At 50.8% G+C, this 18,056-nt stretch overlaps 1 protein-coding gene across 1 annotated transcript in view; it reads right to left on the bottom strand.

Annotated features, from left to right (window-relative positions):
• The window catches only part of LOC128268593 (uncharacterized), a 76,053-nt gene that overhangs the window by 33,824 nt on the left and 24,173 nt on the right, over positions 1-18,056 (bottom strand). The window contains exon 4 of the mRNA XM_053005721.1: positions 1,834-1,880. The gene's annotated coding sequence lies outside the window, so the exon portion shown is untranslated. The remainder of the gene's footprint in view (positions 1-1,833; positions 1,881-18,056) is intronic.

Below are 18,056 nucleotides of genomic sequence, written 5' to 3' on the forward strand. Positions count from 1 at the left end.
ATACATTGCATTCAATTATGGGTGTGAGATCCTTCGCCTTGTTTCTGATTGTTTAGCTGACTCTTGGCCACCGGAAGAAAGCGGGCGGCATTTTAGGAACGGCCTCCGAAACGGCTGGCGAAACAAAATGGAATCCGGTTCGGTTCGTGCGAGAATCTGAACAGCAGCCGGCCGTCGGGGGCCCTTTCTTGGAATGCACACGAGTTGAGCCCAGCGTCGAAGTCGAAGGCCGCGGACGTGACGGCGCTGCACGCACGTGTGTGCCGACGCGTACACGTTTCGTTACGCACCGCCTTGGGCTGGGTCACGGTATAATCCGTGTTGGACTCCCGCTCCTGTCCCGACCCACGCCACGACTCGATTTCATGCAAAACACCCGTTTAAAGCCAGGCGAAACCGAAACTTCGTTTCGGGCCCAGGTTCGTCCCGGTAGCAGCGCTGCCGGGAACCATGGCCATGGGAAGATCGGGAGCCGACCGGGTTCGGGAGTTGAATAAATTGGAGCGAATTGATGCGTCCGCTGCGTGATGGGCCGAGGGTTTCGAATGAAGTTTTGCGTCGCGAGGGCGAGAAGTTCGGTTTGGGGGCCCGGACCCGGACCCGGATCCGGACAGGCCGTCGGTGGCCGGACTGATTGACTGATTGAGATGGTGGCGCCACTGATTTACGATAAGTAATCACCATTCGCACAATCAATTCGTCTCTGGCGAATTCATCGCTCTCTTTTACGGAGAGCTGACAGAGGTTCGGTTCGGGCCCGCACACAAATTGCTATTGGAATAGTCCGACTCGAATGGTGAGCTTAGGGCGAGTTTAGCTTGCGCCGATGGTTTGGAGAATCATTCGCTCCGTATCAAGCCTTTTCCTGTGGAAAACTGAGCGGTACGTGGTACTTCACGCGAACAGTTTTGTCCTTACTTTTTGCTTCAAAATGGGCCAGATATTCATGGGATTTGCATGAGGGTAATTGAAGCGCCATCGTCTGGACTAAATGAAGGGAAGTGCTATCGGAACTCACTGTTGCTTGAACCATTACTTGGGATAAAAAATTGGTTCTGGTTGTCATCAGAAGAATTTGGTACTCGTTTCACGTTGGGTTAACTAAACCCGATTATTTGGTTAGTTTATGAATGGCTCAGAAGGGAACACAATGTTGCTGGAAAAATGTTCGCTGGTCATTTCAGTTTCTTTGGCGCTTAATCTAGGATTTCCTTCGATTTGCAACTTCACATTCCGAACCACTTTAGATGATGCTGAAGATTATTCCCCTAATAGTCTCAACTTAACTTCTTCTAAACTCACCGATAGCTTTTTGTGATACTTCAGTTAAAGATATTGTTGTCACAGTATTACGTTCGAACTTTTGACGTTCTTTTCTTTTAATGGACTGGGAATGCCTCTAGCCACCAGTAATCCATTCAAGCGGTCATTTTGCACAAATTGGACGAAGCTATTATCAGTTCCAGAGCAAATTCTGCCTGAACACATCTGTACAATTCATCACCGCAAAGAATGCACAATGCACTTCCAAAGAATCGCGCATTTTTTGTGAAGCACAGTCTATCGACTGAAATGACATCCACAGTGCAGCAGATTTTGTAACGTTCCCTCTGCAGTTCAGTGGACGTTGTGACCTTTATGCAAAAAGGGCGAAAAAAACGTATCGATTATCACTGGCTCCTGTCAAAGGCAGGCCCCAGTTCCGTGGTTTGCAACTGACATGAGTAATCTCGGCAAACGGCAACATAAAGATACAACTCATATTTATTCCTCTGACACTCCACGGGACGCCCTGCTGACGGGTCATTAAATATGTATTTGTTTTATACTTACTGCACACCACGTCACCGCGTATTTGCTTTCGCTGCCTCTGGACTGGACTGGAACGAGAAGTAAAATCGCGAAAAATCATTAAATATTTTTATATACCCGTTGTCGGAGTTTTTCACCATAGGTTTCGGCCCCACGATATAGACTCGGCGTCGACCCTGTATTTGCATAAATATTTCAACATTCATCGTCTGGTGCTGCAGAAAATAATGACGTGAACGTTGCTCGCCGTCACGGGACGACATGGCCACGTTGCGACGGCTGCCATATCAAACCACCCGACACCTGAAGGAGTAGCTTGTCGCCGACGAGTCATCGACGACGACGAGGCGATTAGTGTCCCACGTATGGGTGCATTGTGCCGTGATCGATTGGGATAAATGTCACCTTGCACTGCACCCTGTGACCCTGCACCATCATATCCAACCAGTCGTAAAACAGTATTTTTCTTTAAACATTATCAATTCCAGCCCCATGCTGAGGTCCTTCTTTTGCGCGTGCTCTAGCGAACGCTAGACAGGAATGCGTTCAGTATTTCATTCACTCAAAAAAACTCATGTCTGCCACGCACTCGGGCGTTCCATTTATTGGTTTCGACAGCGCAGCGGTATGAAGGCTGTCCGTTGCCAGACGGAGGCATCGACAGCATGTGCCAAATACCGGAGCACAATCGCCCGCCGCCGTACACCATATGACACACAGTTATGCAAAATATGGCACGCATATAGATGATGATTTGCATACATTTTACACCTGCTGCACACCGGGCTGGCGTCGTCCGAGAGGCTTGGATTTCCGTTAGAAAGGCTCAACGACGCGACGGTTACAATGTGTCTGGAGTTCTTTTTATGCGACAGCTCGGCGTCGCAACAAAAAGCGACTTGTTGGGTACCAAACGTAACAACTAGAGTTTCAGCCAGCGGTTTGACATCACATATCACATATTTACGAGTTCCGCCATTGCTTTCTGGGCATCGCACTGGGTTGGGTTGCCGATGGGTAACGGCATCTCGAGCGTTCTAAGCTCGCCGCGCGGTCATCGAATGTAATTAAATGCTTCCTTCGTCCAGGTTTCGCCCATTAGGTGTGTCCCACGGGAGCAGCCAGTTGCAGGAAGTTACGACACTTGGCAACCGAGCACCGGATGCACATGGCGGCCACCGGGCGGCACTCTGAATGGAACCCGCCAGGAACCCGTTCCGGAGCGCGTGTGTTTGCATAACCGCGCCGGTCTATGTAAATCCGGAAGAACTTAGCCGTACGGGAGCTTGAAGCAGCCAAGTGCCCAGTCTTTCATCTGGTGGCTGACTCCGGTGGCGTGCCCGGTCCCTGTCTGTCCTTCCTAGCGGGGCGGAAGCTCGTAAAAGGCAAAAGCGCCGTGGCCGTGTGCAAATGCGTGGCGGTTAATGAGCTGTAAATGGTTCTTGTTTCAAGTGTGGAGGACGGCACCCGTGGGCCCCGGCCTGGCACCTTGCCGTTGACCGAAAGCGCGGACTAAGGCGAGGAGTACGAACTAAATGGACGTAAGAGCAACCGCGAAACGCTGCATTCGACACTCTTGGCACTTGGCACGGCCCTTTGGCAAGTGAAGGCTCCTGAAGTGAAGCCGTGCCGCGGTGTTTGGTTTGCACGGCGAATGAACAACGATTGCACGCCGGTGTCACGTTCGTCGACACGTCAGCCCATTCGCCGCCTCATTGTTCCGACGACTGAAGATGAGCAACAGTGCGGACCGCAGTGTCTTGTTACGCCGAGAACGCGTCGGAGCCACGGAGTCAGAGACATTTTAATTTGCGCAACTCATATTGGGCAATGTTTTCTTACGGGTTCTAAATGGTGCGGGTTTTTTTTCCCTAAGCAATATTTCGTTGCAAAGATAGTTTTTAGGTCCCTAGATCCTTAACGAAGCTTTGTTTGGTACAGGCTGTTAATGCAGGGCCCTATGGTGGAGTTCAATCTGATCGGGAGGTAGAGTCGAGTAAACATTTGCCCAGCCAGCCACCCTCCCGTTATTATCCCGTCGTTACCTTGCTGTAAGCTTTGTCAACGAGTTGCGAACCCACAGAGCTCCCTGTCGTACCACTTCCTACTGCTGGGAGTCCAAGTCCAACGGTGTATTGCGCGACCTCACTCATGGGAGCTTTAATGGCTACCTGGAAAAACATTGTGGCTTACAATTGGTAAAACCGCCAACAACGCTGTCAGCCGTGCGTCATACGGTCGGCCAGTACATCACCCAAAACATGAACCAATAAAACGCGTGCGCTTCAAGTGCCGGCTGGAAAGTGCGCCATTATCGCCATGTTTTGGGCGTTGGGGTGGTGGGATTGAAACTAAAAGGGGTTCAACGGTCCAACGACCGGTAACCGCCGTCGGTACACTTTTCACGGACGTGTGTGGGAAGTAAAACCATCATCGTCATGATCATGCAGCAACAAACACGGCACCGTCACACGTGGTGACGACTTGAGAGGTACGAAAGAAACGCTTATCGTCGTCCGGGAGAGATCGTCGCGATTCGAAGGTGACGAAAGTCATCCATCCATCTATCTCGCCGATGCCACCCCAGTCGACCCAACAGCCACCCACCCGGCGACAAAGGGGAGGTAGGCAGGGAGAGATAGAGAGCGAGGGTCGTCCGTCTGCGCGGTACGTGACACGCGGTCGCGTGTGCGCTTTTCTCACGATAAAACTCACGTGTTTATGGCGCAATAACTTACTCGCTAACAAGCCAACAGAAAAGGGCGTGCGATGTAGCGCCCTTTTTCGGAGCCGGAGCCGGTACTCTTAAGACAGACAGTGAAAGGAAGGCAGCAGCGTTTTTTCCCTGTCGGGTATCCCGGCTAGGCAGGGAACCATAAAAACTCGACTTCGTTCGGCTTGGATGGCTTGGAGATTCCACCTTGGCGGGAACGGGAACTCGATTCGCACTTGGGCTGATCTCGTAAGAAAGATGGCTCGCGTTTGCTTAAGCTGATTACGTGGAAAGGCTGGCCTACACACGAGCGAGACCTTTGTACTGGCCTGGGTCTGACGGACTGTGATTGAGCTGATGGCGCTCCATGCTTACCCACTCGACATCCCGTCTCGACATGGGCTGTTCTGGCATTGATATTAAATTACCTCGCGGATCCGCAGCGGATTGCGCTCGGCCCGAGTGAAGGTCTGGATCCATTTTGCCGGTCAGCTGCCGGTGGGGAACACTCTTGACAGTTTTGTGTCATTTCCTTGTCTTGCCGGTGGATTGTAGGTCAGGAAGTTGATCTGTCCGTCAAGCCCTCCCGAACTATATTATACTCTGTATGGGGTGTTCCTTCCCGAATGCGGTTTCGTGCGGTTTGGGGCCGACCGGGGCATGCTAATAGCGAGCAATTTGTTTCATAAATCGAGGTAAGGCTTTTATTTTTTTTTCCTTTATGATCCAAATCCGCAACGAATACCAAACGCACGAGGAGAAGCCACGGCCAGCATGCCCGCCCCGCATTGGCCACACCACCGGCTCACGTTTTGTGGTCAGCAGTCGCCGCTCTCCGAAATCAGCGCGGGATCGGGGATTGGAATTTCGGGGCCGGAATGGACGCGGGAATGGAATGTTCGGTCCCGGTCCTCGGCTATGCTCTCGTTTTTGGGGCCTTTATTTGCCATCGTTTACGAGACAAAATGTCGATTTTTCATGTTTTCGCTTCACGTCTCGGGACGGGGAACCCCCGGGCGGACGGGCCTCGGGTTATTGATACACGGACGTGAGTATTTGTGAGAGATTGTGGTGTGGCAATAACTCAATTGGGGCCAGAGGGGGCCACCAGAATGAAGAAATTACTGCCATCCCCACATTTTTTTTGGGCCAATCCGGGAGTTAATGTGGCACACCTTTAGCTAACGATGCCGGGTAAAGGCCTCACATAAATCACGCAGATTAATAATAGCTAATTCAGTTGCCACCGAATTTCAGTAGCTTGCTTCGTTACAGTGGACACACAGAGAGAAAGCCCAGTACATCGGTAACGTGTCATATCTGAAAACGGTTAATTTTCGAATTTTCAAAACTGTCCCCATCGGCCACCGGACCACTTTCACTGGACACCGGGATCCCAAGAAAGTACTTTGTCCAATTACCTCCGTAGCATCGAAGCATTAAATAGTAAGAAAAGCACGCGAAATGTGACGCTTCAGTGACCGGCGTGCGCCATTATCGTGTCCCTCTATGTCAACGGTGTCACCAGCGGATCCAGCATACGCGTCCCGTGCGGTGTGTAATTTAGCCGTCCCCGAAAATATGAACCCTTCCGGTAACCGACGTTCACATTTTCCAGCATCAATTCGCCGATGCAGCCAGGAGGTGGGTTAACCTCAAAATGGTTCCATCGTAACGAGCATTACAGCGTGGCCACCTCCGTAGGGCATAATGGACGGTACCTTTTCTCACTTTCTCCCAGTTTGTGCCATGCGAGACTTTCGGAAAGCGACACAAGTTGATGGAAACAATTCACTAACTTTTCGGTAATTTCTGGTGGGTCGGTAGCTCGTTTTGTTAGCTTAAATTGGGCGAAATATTGGCCCCGTTAGCAGAGCGCGTCGGTAACACTCGTTGTTGTCACGCAGATGGCCCCTGGGTTGTATTCTCTAAATCCGTCAAGACCGCCGGCCGTCATTTGTCGTACCGGACAAGAAGAAGAAATTGGGTTTAATTCTATCCTGTAAGACGTTTGACGTTCGCACGAGTCGTGTGCTGGGTTTTGACACTCTATTCCATGATACTTTACCGGCTCGACCGTCAAAGTCGTGGTGTACAAATGGGCCACTAATTGTGAGCTTCATCGCTGGTCGCTGGTCTCCTGATTGGGGAAGCATTCAGAACGCTCAAAACCCGCGTCGTTGATTGAGCCGGTCCGAAAGGCGTGTCGCTATGGAAATGCAAATCAGTGTCAACCGATTCACCGTTATCGTGCCCGATTTCGACATAATAGTAAACCCGTCAATGGCTGAGCGGACCAAGAAGTGGACCAACTGTTCACCGGAATCATTTTTCCCGGTCCACGGTCCGCGATCTCGCGCTCCAAATTGCCGTAAAAACCCGCGCCCCGCGCTTCTTGACGGTTTCTGGAACAAAGAAAGGGCGAAGAAATGGCCGGGCAGAACAAAGCCGCGGGCGACCGCGAAGAAAGGCGGCGGCGCTCGCTCGATGTGACAATGAAAAGTGAAATCAGTTCAATGGACGACGAAGATCGCTGCATAACGCAATGGAACCGGCCGCCGCCTCCGCCGTCGGGGACCGACTACGTCACCGAGAAAAATGGACGGCTCTGGCCGGGCGGTTGTGGGAGATGCTGCAGCATAACGTCGCAGAGGACAAAGAAACCAGCCAAGATAACAATGGGGCGCTGTGGCGGGCGAAAGGAATGCGCGATCGGTTCGTGATTGCAGCAGCTGATGCCGCCGCCACTGATTATGATCATCACTATGATTATTATGCTACGAAATTAAGCCTGCCACAAACCAGGGCGGACTGATCTGGTTCGGGTTCCGCTACAAAAGAATGGCACAGTTTAAGAAACTATCAACCATGAAAACGAACCCTTGGCGTAAGCGAGCTGTTGCCACATTTTTATCGATCGCATATCTTAAGCAAGGGCCGTGTTTATTAAATCGACACCCTCAAAGGACCAATTCGGATCTAGTTGCTCCGGGAGTGTTCGCTTTTTGTGACTTTTGAGTACTTTTTGAGTATGTCGTATTGAACTCTTCATTTAGTCTTTTCAGACCCTTTTATGGTAAGAAATGAACTACACGAAACTTTGTTAAATTATGCAATGTGCAGTGTTCCGATGCATAATGCAATTTGATTAATGCGTGAACGAGCACGTGACTGACGCGTCAATCTTCTCTCAACTCAACAAAAATCTTGTGAAATCTTTCTGAACTCAACAAAAATAAGGCTGGCTAAAAAGTCATGGACGTTTTTTGCGTGATCTTCAAAACTTTATTTAAGGTGCTTTCAATTGTCCGATTTTCGTTAAATATGCACCAATTTGTCGAAAAATTGGTTGCCTTTTTTAAAAATACCTTCATAATGCCTTTCTTGTAGAAGGCTTAGTCGTTATAGGTGAAAAACTCGAGCAATCCGTTTTCACAATCCTTTTTTGATCTCAGTTTTTCATCACTTAGGAAAATTTGTAATGCGCGAAAAAGTTGTCAACCGTTTAGGGCAAGGTCCGGACTATACGGTGGATGCATTAAAACTTTCCAAACATGCCGCGCGAAGTACCCTCCATTATTTGTAAATAAATTAACTTGTGAAAATACAAGGAACCAGTCTTATAATACGGGCGCAAACCACGACACACACAACCGTGTGACTCGATTAATCGCCAACGCGCCAAGAATTCATCGCCGCCCCCTCTCTAATGGCCTCTTCTTGATTCCACTTGAATGTCCGAGCGACCAACCCAACCAAAGATACCGTTTCACAGATGAGGGGTGCGGCCACATGCGAGCTAGCACCTTTTTATCACCGTCGTGTAGTGCTCATCTGCCCACTACGAGGAACGTCGATGACGGCGTCTAACTCGCTTACTGACGGGCACGATTATCACGCCATCTCGTCACTGCGGGTGTGTGATAAATGGGCTCAGCGTCAGCCACTCGGCTACTACTGCCACTAGTGCTAGTACGGTCAGGATCGGCATACCGGCTGCCGAGGCTGCCGTCGGGAGTGAAAGGATCACTCTCGCTCTCTCGCTAATGATAACATAATTGGCGCCCATTATCGATAGCATCGCCCGGCTCTGCGCTGGCGCCGGCACTGGCGATGAAGAGAGCGAGCAGAAAAGTGCACAATTAGTGTGTCAAAATTGCTGCCCATAAGGGCGATAGGAACCGTAAGCCAACGGTAGCAAAAACGGGGCTAGCAAGTCAGAAGAATAGTTGCTTAATGCTAGTTGTGTTGTCCGAATAGAAATTTGCTTTCTTTCTCGCACAAAATTAAATAACTTACAAACGGTTAAAGGCTTTATGTGCGTCGAGGTCTTGTGATGCTGCTTAACGCTTACCACTTAACGATGATTTGGTCCAAATAAAAGGGCACACAGTTTATGCTGGGTGCTGGGCCAAGATTTTCCCGAACGATCGCTGCCTGTCGGGGCGGAGAACCGTCCGCCCGCCACTGGAAAGCTATTGTTTCATTAAATTTTCTCACAGTATGAATTCATTTAGGCGGCAGCAAAAAACAATATCCCCGCGCGCAATTATGCTGACCACCGCCCCCGCCGTCACTCCTGCACCGGGGGTCGGGGACAGCACAAAGGCAACGCAAAAAAAGTGAAACCATCCGCCATCAGCATCCAGCATCCAGCGATGCCAGGGCTCGATGCCGAGACGTAGATAGGGCCTCGCTCTAGCCGAGCGGCACCGGCAGCATCAGCTGCGCCTCAGTAGCGGGCGCGCGGCGCAGAGTAATTTCAGTTTGACCCTTTCGAGGTCCTTATCTGGCTGCGCAATCTTCTGAGCGGAGGCGCCCTGCGCCGCGGCCCTGGGCTCTCTGCCTTCGCGATCGGGTTCGGTGGCCCGGCCCGGCCGGCGACGATTGATTAATGATTTCAATTCCCATCGGATAGGGTATGGGCGCAGACCGCCTGGCCTAGGCGCTGTGATGGCCCCGCGTAGTTAGCACCCACCCGGCAGCCAGCCACTCACAGGACGGTGCGCAATCTTGGTGCGACCATCGGGACCGGGACGACGCACTCGACGTCCTAGAGGCCACTGTTTCTCACTCTCTCTCTCTCACAACGGGCAGATCGCAGATCGCAGATCGGCCGACCGTCGGTAACCACTTTGACCGGCCGCGGCCATTGTGTTGTGCTTCCTTCCCGGGCGCGCATCTTACGGACTCTCGAGAGGCTCGGGCTCTCGATCGATCCCTTATCTCTCCGCGCCCCCCACGTGTGTGTGTGTGTCCCTGGGCCGCTCCGATGAAGGATGGTGCCCGGCGCAAGGCGCCCGGCACGTTCGCCGCGCCGCAATGGACAAGTGTCAAATGGCCGGCGGGACCTTCTCTAAAGTGGCCGGCTCAATGGACGGGCGCCAAGACGCTTGTTGCCAAGTACGGTGGGGATGATAATGGGCTTCACCACCCGCTTCCATCCGCGGGGTCCATTCACGGCGTTCACCCCGCGTATAAATCTGCGTTGCGGAGCGGATTTACTTGCAAATGTTTTTGCAAATTTAACGTTGGCACTGGTCCGAACGTTGCGCAACTTCCGATGTTTCGCAGTCACAAAGTGGCATCTTCCGAGAAAAGAATGTCTTTCTAATTAATTGGCCAGCCTCGAGGAATTCATTCACTTCGGTGCATCGTATACCTATCGCCCGGGTTCGTTGTACATTGTGGACACGGGCCGGACTTGGACTTCCTGGAAGGCAGGCCGGCCTAGCTGAACCTGTGACAAGTGAGCCGGCACAAACTAATCAACGACCCGTACGCACCGAAACCCCGGCCGACCCAGATGAGGGTAACAATGTTGCGCGTCCTCCGAAAGGATCGGCACCGGTTTGACCGGTCGGCCTTCGCCTTTTTCAAGAATCCTTCAGGAATGCTCAGCCTCAGACGTACCTTTTTGTCGGTGTCGGCGTGCTCTCGTTTGGAAAGAAATGTACTGTGCGCTGTGCTTTGTGCTGCTCGGCCCTTCTCGTTCGTTCGAGTGAAGTTCGGTTGTTTCGCAAACAACTTCGAGATTCAATCGACGACCGAAGTGGTAACGTCAAACAAGGTGGGCCGCTAGCGAGCGGCACGGCAAGGAGATTACAGCGTTTGTCGTCAAATTCCGTGTAAAATCCGTGGTATTTGCATTTTTATTGCACTCCGCTGCTTTGGCTGCTCTGGGTCTTTGAAGGCTTCGATCTGGGCGGCTGATCGCAGCTACACGGCCGTGGAGTGTTGTACCGTTTTCCGGATCACAGAAAAGTAATTTAAAAGTTGGCCCTTTCTGTGCCTGTCACCGGGCGGGTGCCAGAAGGTTACGCGCGACCGGGGTCAAATCAGGGTCTTAATCGGGGCGCGGAACGGAAGACTTTTGCTTAAAACGACCTGACATGGGCCGCCTCACCTTTACCGAGGTTCAGCTAATGGGCGCGCCGTGGGAGAGAAGTCGGAAAAAAAGTTTCCAAACAACTATGAATAATAATCATCGCCACCTGAAGAGTGCAAGGGCGAGAGTGTTGCTAACTTTTTTTGTAGAATTTCGCGCGCCCGTTCCGCATTTTTGCTGCACCGACTTCACCCGGCTTGGGCAGGGTTTTCCGGAAAACTCACCGACATCGCGGGCCACGGGCAATCCACTTCTTGGCCGCGATGCTGGCATATCGTTTGCGTTTTTCTTCGAATCATGGATTCCCTGGGTTCGCTCACTAAACGCGTTCGAGCACGAGCCGTATTGGCGCAGACCAGCAGACCAACGCGTAATTGACTTGTGGAACAACTGTGCGTCAGCTTGCCGCCTGAAGTGGGCTAATTAACGGGGGAATTGATTCAATTTACTTTCCTTAATTTTATTAAGGACACCCTGGGTTTTTTCCCTGAACCGCGGCCACAGCGGGTGTTAGTTTGCTGCTGCTGCTGCTGTTGACAACATTACCAGATGACGTCAGTGCGCATTACGAGCCGTAATGCAATATTCGAAGCCTTCGCCGGCATCGGTCCGTTTTCTTTACTTCGTCATTTAATTTTAACTAACCAATAAACCAATACATCGAAGACGGTCCAGTTACTGTAAAAATTCGATTGAAACGTTGTTCGAACCACGAACAGTGCACCTTTAGGAGGAATCATTTGACGTCATATTAGCACCATGTAACTTTCATTTAATCCTTTTACAATCAAATTCTCTAAAGGTACGTTTTATTCCTTGCAATGGAGCTTGAATCGTTTTTCCTGTCCGATGTTTGGAAGCATTCCACTCTTCATTTTGACGAAATCTTTCTCATCTAAGGTTTCGATTCAGTATGTTCCTATGCCTTTTAATCGGACGAAGTTCTGAGGTGTTCATAGGACAGCTTCGATCTTTCGACACCATATTAATGTCAGTTTCTGTACAAGACTTTCCATAAGGGCGAGAACCCAGAAAAACACATAACGTGAGTGGTTTTTGAAACAAAGTCTGTAGCCCTTTTTTTCGAAGGTATTCTTTGACGCAAATTTGTTTATTCTTCGAGCTTGAAGTTTTAAGTTACTTACTATTTTATTTACTTCACATAGGGTCAGTAAAATCATATAATCCGACAGCTTCGACTTCGGACCATGTCACGGTGTAATTTGCAGTGTCGAATTCATGACCAGAAAGCTGATTGAAGTCAATTTGGATGATTGTTTCATCATCTTTTTTACATAATCGACACGTCATCATTTTGTCGCCATTTAATTATTGTTAAGCTTCTCCATTTTAAAAGTTTTGGACATTTTCACCTGTTTTGATCACATCTTTTACGGAAGGTCTCGTAGTTTGCTTTGATCATCCTGAGCACTGCGTTCCGTTTCGATTCAAAGGTTTTCCTTTCGTTTCCAATCAGCAGTCAAACGACCGAGGAACTTAGCGTCTAGCCGACTTTTTTCCAATCCATTTTGAGCACCATGTGCAAATATCAACAGCATAAAAATCAGTCCTCAGTGTCTGACCATGTCTGAAACCTAACGTTCCATGCTGAGTATCTTGTTGGCCGAAGGCATCGTTGTTACTACCACTTGTCAGACTTCTAATTGCTTCCGCTAAAAGTACTGTTAAACACAAATTTTGAAGAGTGTACATCACTCATGGCGCACAGCCTTGGACAGCCTCGGTACCCTTCTTTTTTTCGTCCGCCCCGGCCCGTTAGGTCGTGATATCGAATTGGGAACATCGCGCGGGTTCTGGACCCGTCCGGCGGACCCCTCGTGGCGGATGTAAATGGGCCGTAAGTGTGCCAGATGCGCGGTACAGGTACGCGGAGTTTACCAGAGAAGTACCGAGGCCGTCAGCCAGTACCGCCGTGCCGTCGTGACGCCACGTTCTCCACCGGTTCCCAAACAACGGGTTTTTGGACGGGCATCTCGTTGAACCGGGCGGTACGGTACCCGGGCGGCAGCCTCAATGTGTGTGGTGTTGTTTTTCTTTTACGATTCCCCCAAAAACATCGCTCAACACCGCAAATAACGCCCGCCCGCCGTTCCCACATAATTTCACGTCTTCCCGCTATGTATGGCAGGGCCCGAGACCGGACAAGTGTTCATTTCGCTTGTTTTTGGCCACCGCTTTCTGGCCACCCGCAGGGGGGCCGACAGCCCATCAGAGATGTGCATTCGGCCTGATGGCCTGACAAAGATGGGCCGAAGGTGTCTTTTTCTCCGGATTCATATCTTGAAACACGCGGGCCCAGCGGGACATGGGCCGGACTTGTGGGGCGCGGGAAGTTTTCGGATTTCGCCATTTCGCGCTCGCGAAACTTTCACTCACGGGCCGCGGCCACATTCGTCTTCCGCTGGGTGCGCGCGTGTGTGTGGCTCCGATACCTTCCTCGGCCTCCTCACGGCCTGTCGGTGTCCGTTACAGTGGGGCAAGGGGTATGAAATGATGAACCGGCATGGTAATTCTATCGCCCGACGAGGGACCGCGGGCGCGTGAGGTTGTCCAGCGGCAGCGCCACCGCACGCTCCCCGAAGGGCCAGTTACTTGGCACGGTGTCACGGTGACGCTGCGGCTGCGGTTTCTGCAGATCGTGTGAATCGGCCGGCCGGCCGGCGGGTGGTGGCCGGAACAGTGGGCGTAAAATTAGGTTAACTTCGTGCTTAAGCGGACCGACTGGAGGTCCTTTAATCAATTACAATCAACCCGTCGTGGTGGGAAAGTGCCACCGCCGGTGGTATGATCTTCGTCGGTAGCTCCTGGAAAAGGGGTTAATGCCGGAGATTAGGGCGCATAAAGCGGGCGGCAAGTTTAATAACTCATTTGCGTGGCCCTCCGGCGAGGCCACGCGCACCACCGACCCGATGGCTCAGAGCTTTTCAAAAGTCACACGTTGTAATTGCTTCAACACCTCGAATGGCAGTCGAACGAATGAAGTTATTAAACCCTCGTCGATCGAAGTGCGTCTTCGGCACCGAAGTTTACCGCTCATTATCCTTATCCGTCACCATCGGCCCTCACCGGCGGCAGGCCTTAGAGGAGGCCTCGAAGGACGCCATACGTTTGAAAATGTATTTGCTATTGTTTCGTCTCTCGCACTCTCTCGCTCGCTCTCGCACCTGTCTCACAATAAAGTTATTAGGCTGTGAGTGGCAGCTATAGGGGCAGATTAAATCAGGCAATATTTTCGCAACAAAACGACGCCCGCTAAACGGCGGACCGTCGGGTGCGGCCACAATCGCCGGGACGGGACGGGCAACGATGGGCCCCCTAAACAATGGTACCCCAAAACCTTCGTCTTGTCGTCATCGTCTTGGTCTTGGTCTTGGAATAAAACGGTAACAATGGCGGTAAAGCAATCGCACAAATTTAGCTATTCACCATTACACCATCGTGCGGGTGTCCGTTGGGCCCCGAGAGGTCGAGCGGTGTTCGGAGCTGTCCCAGCCATTTGGCGAGGTTGACAGCTACATTAACAGGCGCGATGAGAGCTCGGCCTCGGTCGGACGCAGTCGCGGTCATTGCTACAGGACTAGGTTCGAGCTTTACGAATGCAATTTTGCTTCATTTTGTGTAAGTGTACCTCAAGTGGCTCGCGTGACGAGGCCAACAACTTTGCCCATAAAAACACAACGTTTCAGAAAGCAACAGAGATTATCATTATCTCTTGTGCAGGCCAAGCTTCAGGTGGCCCTGTGGCCCCGTTGGCTTTAAATGGACTCCGTTTGCCTGATACGGGGACCTACGGAGGGCGTTATTAAATTAGCGACATAGAAAAAGAGGGTGGCGGCTGGCGTTCCCGGCTAATGAAGTGTGCCTCAAATTATAACCCTCTCTCGTTCACTTTCGGCACCTCGCGATCAAACTGTCGTCGGCCCTGGGCCGGGATTCTTCGGGCCGGTCAGGTTCATTAGTTTCTCAACACACACACACACACACACACAATCCCGTAAACTTGATGACGGATAAGCTTTTGATGAGCTGCGAAAAGGCGGTAACCGAGTGACCGAATGACCGGACCGGCCGGCCGAGAGCCCCGAGTGCGATAGTTTTTAAGTAAATTAATAGGTCCGAGAGTCTGGAGATGTTTTTGTTTGAATTCAGTGCGGTAGGTCATTAGGGTATCATAACATGCCTCATAAACGCGTGGAGGCCTCGTCGAGCCCCATTTTTCGGCTGATTAACGCCCCATCCTCGGGCTCGAGAGAAAGTGGTCCGCGCGCGAAAGAACGGACAGAGGGCTAATCAACACTTTCGACATTTGGTTTGGGGCGGCCTTTTTGAGCTTTTTGCTGTGTGTGAGCCGCCGCTCCGTTCGCTCCGGTTTTTTCCCCCAAACGGGCCCCGTCGGTGGAGATTATCAAATAATTAATAACAAAATGGATGGACCGATGATTAATTATCGATTAGACGAGATTGTTTTTTTGTTTTTTGGGAGGGCTGTTTCCATCGGAGGATCAGCGGATTCTCACGATCGGTCGGAATTGGTCCGACTTGACGGGCAGCGGGAAGATTTGTTTAAGTTAATGTCGCTCCGTGCGCCCCAAGGATGTAGCTTTGCCTTCTTTCGAGTTTTTTTGTCCTGAAAGTATTTGCATTAGACTTTGGTTCTTCCGCAGCTGATTCGTCAAACAGACGATGTATCGACGATGACAACACACGTGTCCACCGACAGATTGGGATCGAGCACCGCTGGACGTCCCGGCCCGGCCTGGCAGGTGTCCCAGGTTTGTCGTCGGTTGGCCGACCCGGTCACGGCCCGACTTCAGAGCCAGCCAGGATGTAGGTGAGCGGCTTAATGTGTCTAGACACACTCGGACGCTAATCTCGGGCCGATGGCGATGTGCGTGCCGGGTCGACCGGGGCCGGCTTCAGCGCCAGCGCCTGTTCCGCCAATTTAGATGTCCAGACCGCGAAGGTCCCCCGGTCTGGATTAGTCGGTGATTAATTTCTTGGTCGCGGAGGTCGCGTCCAAGTGGCCGGCCTCCCAACGGAATCGACCATTTGGTTCCACGAGCCGGGCTTTAATTTGCACTCCGCATCGCCCGTTTCTCGGATCGAAGGGCCGTGCCAGGAGGTACAGGGGCGGGGAAATTAGGGAGACAACGACATCGGTTTTCACGCCCGCCACACCACGCTGCTGCGGCTGCTGTAAAGTGATTTTTGATTATCTGCGCCGCGCAGGAATCAATTTCGCGCCCGCTCACTTGAAACGCCGCCGGACATCCCGGCGGAGTGGACATCGCGCGTGTGTGGCCACCGTTTTTTTCCAGCTACTTCTGCTGCGACGGAGTTGATACGGTTGTTGTGGCCGCTGGCCGCCTTTCGGCTCGGCTGCCATTCGCTTCGCCACGACAAATGTCAGTGAAGGATGTTTCGTTTGTTTTTTGCCGACGCCGCCGCCATCGAAATGGATTTTTTGGAGCCGTTCGCATATTCTTTTTTTTATTGGCATTTCAGAAAGATTGCAGTCCGGTTTCGGGGCTTGGCAGCCGGTGACTCCTGGTAAGGAGTTTGATGATAAAATTCTCGGAAATCCCCCCCGGGCACACCAACACTGGTTTTGGAAGGTCATCGTCAATACTCGATCGACGTCAGGGCAGGCTTTGCTGCCGATCCACACAAGCGCAGCAGGTTCTTCCTGCCAGGTACAATGCGCCGGATTAGCGGCGGCGGCGTCGGCACAAAAAAGGATGATAATTAAAACAAAGAACCGACGGACATGCCAAGTAAGCATGAAGCTGAAGTTTTGGATTGCGTTTAACCTTGAAACGGTTGGTCGGTTAAAAAGTGCAACTTATTTCGTGTCGAACCATTAGCGGCTTCTATCGGCCCGAAGCCCAAAGTCAGAGATTGAAATAGAATGATAAACCATGCTGTCGGGCGTTTTGGACAAGGTTCACTAGTTGGCCCGCTCAGATGGTGATCGTTTTGCTTCCTGAGTGGAGTGATGGATCCATTCTCACATATCACACCGTTCAAAAAGTCCCGGGACTACCATAGAGATGGCGCTAATAATGCCATTTATATACCGACGTTCGGAAGTACCAACCTTCAGATGAGGTGTGTCAAAATTTGATGTAATTCGAAGCATAACCAAGAAAGCTATAGTGGTTAAAGTGACGCTACTTTTGCAATCCTGAAAAAATGGACCAAAGCGAGTTTCGTGTGTTGATAAAACATTGTTTTCTAATGGGAAAAAACACTGTTGAAGCTCAGCAATGGCTTGAAAAACGTTGTCCGGACTCTACTCCGTCAAAACCAACCATTTTTCGGAGGTATGCTAACTTCTATGCGGTCGTGCTGATACAAATGATGCGGAACGATCGGGTCGGCCAAATGAGGCACTAAATCCAGAAAACACCAAATAAGTATTGAAAATCGTGATGGATGACCGCAAAATGAAAGTGCACGAGATAGCTAAGATGGTGAACATATCAACTGGTAGTGAATTTATTATTTTGCACCAAAAATTGGATATGAAAAAGGTTTTCTCAAAATGGGTGCCGCGTTTGCTCACAATGGAACAAAAGCCACCATGGCACAATTCAATCAAAACGATGATTAACTTCAACGAATTAGGCTTTCAACTGCTTCCTCATCCGGATCTGGCCTCTAGCGACTACTGGCTCTTTACGGATCTCAAAAAGATGCTCCAGGGAAAAAGATATGGCTCGAATGAGGAGGTGATCGCTGCTACTGAGGGTCATTTTGAGTCAAAAGACAAACCGTTCTACAAACATGAAATTGAAAAGTTAGAGAAGTGTGGAATAATTGTATTACACTTTAAGGAGATTATGTTGATGAATAATAAGGAATTTTGCCGATAAAATGTTGTTTTCATAGTTAGTCCCGGGACTTTTTGAACGATGTGTTATCGACGCAAAAATTCCCGTTTTTGTTCCGGCTCAGAATCATTAACACGTTCTGGTTTCAACAGTGACCCCTTTGAAAGGGACCGCCACTTTGAGCAGAGCTTCCTCATAGTCAAATGCTCAACTACATAACAGAAAGTCGTGTTAATTACACTATTTATAATTCAAGAATGGCTGAACCGATGGGGCAGAAAATTGTTGA

This window comes from Anopheles cruzii, chromosome 2 (genome assembly GCF_943734635.1).
Source record: "Anopheles cruzii chromosome 2, idAnoCruzAS_RS32_06, whole genome shotgun sequence".
NCBI classification, from domain to species: Eukaryota; Metazoa; Arthropoda; class Insecta; order Diptera; family Culicidae; genus Anopheles; species Anopheles cruzii.